Source organism: Ranitomeya imitator, chromosome 1 (assembly GCF_032444005.1).
Source record: "Ranitomeya imitator isolate aRanImi1 chromosome 1, aRanImi1.pri, whole genome shotgun sequence".
NCBI classification, from domain to species: Eukaryota; Metazoa; Chordata; class Amphibia; order Anura; family Dendrobatidae; genus Ranitomeya; species Ranitomeya imitator.
Window position 1 is genome coordinate 380,330,987 of NC_091282.1, and position 2,561 is coordinate 380,333,547.

The window sequence follows — 2,561 nt, forward strand, 5'->3', positions numbered from 1 at the left end:
GCCTAACATAAGGTTATGAAGTGTGAATACTTACGCGCTAGATCCTGGGCCCCAGCATCGAGTTCCTCCCAGTTATCCATAACAGCACTGCACACTTCCTCCCATAGCCGTCGGGTGATTAACTGGTCAGCATGGCGGCGGTCCGACATGTTCCACAGCGGCTCCCGACTTTGTACTGCTTCGATGAGGGTGTTCACATCGATGCCCTCCTCTTCATCATCTTGTTCGGGAGCACGCTGTGAAGCCTAACAAAAAGATAAGAATAAAAAGGGAAAGATTACAACACATGAATTTTACATTTTACTAAACACCAAACCAAAAAGGAACTTACTCTTCGGCGACCGCCGCGATTATCATTCCGACGACTATGGGAGGTGCTTTGAGGAACTCTACGTCGAGCCCCGGATTGTGAAGACTAATTTAAAAAAAAAATTAAATTAATAATGTTCTTTGTATGTGAGGATCGGTCTGTTCAAAACTTACACTATGCGCTCCCGCTCCTTGTATTTCTCCACCCTGTCCGTCTCCTTCTGTTAGCCCCTCTGCTTCATATTCCTGTGAATACAGAATAAACACATAAAGGCTTAAAATACAATTGCCATTGTTGCACCAAAATAAAAAATTTATGAAGAAAAAAAATTAACACCTCAGTTTGCTGATGATGTGCTGGGGGGCTCTCAGAAGAAGACATTATGATCTTGCGTCTATCTTGGGTTGGTCGGTCCCTTGCTTGGGTCCTCTTGGTCCCTAGAATCTGTAAGCATAAAGGGAGTTCTAAGCTACTATACAAAAGGATAGATAGATAGATAGATAGATGCAGCTTTCAGGACTTTACACTTACATCTGTTTCCAAAACTTGGGGCTTGCGTATAGCTTGGGTCGGTCGGTCCCTTGCTTGGGTCCTCTTGGTCCCTAGAATCTGCAAGCATAAAGAGAGTTCTAAGCTACTATACAAAAGGATAGATGCAGCTGTAGGGACTTTACACTTACAACTTTTAAAAAAAAATGGGGAGCCTGCTTGTGTACGTCTTGGGTCAGTACCTACAGTGCCAACTTATTTTTGATTTCCCCCACAACAAAAGAAAAAAAAAATTCTACCGTCAAACTTGATGCACAAGCTGCCAAACCCTCTACCTCCTGTTTCCCCACAAAAAAAAACCCAAAAAATCCCTTTAAAACAACACCAAAACTACTTAGAACTTGATATGCGCAATGCGCATGCTGGTAAAACCCACCTAAACAAAGTTTAACCTTATAAAAAATGTTCCTCATTCGAAATTAAAATACCAATCCCCAAAATTGTTAATTATGATTACCCTACACTTTGTATTTTCTAAAACCAGATAACATATTCTATAGCAAAGATTTGCATTACACATTTGTATATATAACCTTTACTGCATGTTTACCCAATATTACATTTATCTTGAAATGAGACTACTGACAGTTTTGTGAAATTTTTATTACTATATTTTTTTAAATTTTCTTTTTTTTAGGGTACAGTAGGAGCTACACTGCTCTTTATTTGAAATGCAAGTACATTATGGAAAACAACAAAGATGCAGAACACATCACACATCATTTATACACACACACAAAACAAATTTTACACCACAGCTATTCAAAATACCAGCATAGTATGAAAAACATATAAACAGGGCAGGCAGGCACACGCACGCACGCACGCACACACAGCCACCTTCTGTCTGTCCCTCGGCACTCTGCTTCTCTGCCCTGTGTAAGCACAGCGGCCGGAAAGCAGAGTGGTGACGTCACCGCTGTGCTCTGCTTTACGGCTGGCTGGCGCTCACAATGCAGAGAAGCACAGCACGGGGACAGACAGCGGAATTTACCTTTTTTTTTTTTACTTTTACACTGGTAACCAGGGTAAACATCGGGTTACTAAGCGTGGCTCTGAGGTTAGTAACCCGATGTTTACTCTGGTTACCGGCATCGTTGGTCGCTGGAGAGCTGTCTGTGTGACAGCTCTCCAGCAACCAAACAGCGACGCTGCAGCGATCCGGATCGTTGTCGGTATCGCTGCAGCGTGTGACGGTACCTTTAGTAAATACATCAAAAATCAACATTAACCAATATGGCATTGACAAATGCACATGCAACCAACAAGATGCACACAAACATACCTGCAAGCAGAGTCATAACGCAAGCATAACACATGAACAGGCGTAATATTGACGAAGGCATAATAAGGTGCAGGCACATGAACACATACATACAAAAGCACACAGCAGTACAAAAATACACACACACACGGCCATCAGTCCTCCAGCTGGAGCTTGATATATTCACAGTGGCAGGCCTCGGGGTGGATCTGGACTGTAGCAGGGCACTGGCTGTTGCAGGACGACGGCAGGCCTCAGGTTGGATTCAGGTTTTAAAAGCTCTTGCTGTACTCAGTACGTCATACACAAATGCGCGCACACACACACACACACACACACACACACACACACACACACATGCACGCTGGATGTCAGTACTCACATGGCTGTCTCAGGCAGGGTCTGGCTGGCACGGCCTCTCTGGCTGGCTGGCAGGGC

General features: G+C 43.7%; 1 long non-coding RNA gene across 1 annotated transcript; it reads right to left on the minus strand.

Moving 5' to 3' along the window:
• Positions 1-482: 482 nt before the first annotated feature.
• LOC138657813 (uncharacterized) lies at positions 483-1,038 on the minus strand. Its single transcript, XR_011317202.1, has 3 exons — positions 842-1,038; positions 647-754; positions 483-555 (listed from the first exon to the last, which is right to left on the minus strand). It is a non-coding gene; the product is annotated as an uncharacterized lncRNA (long non-coding RNA).
• Positions 1,039-2,561: the final 1,523 nt, after the last annotated feature.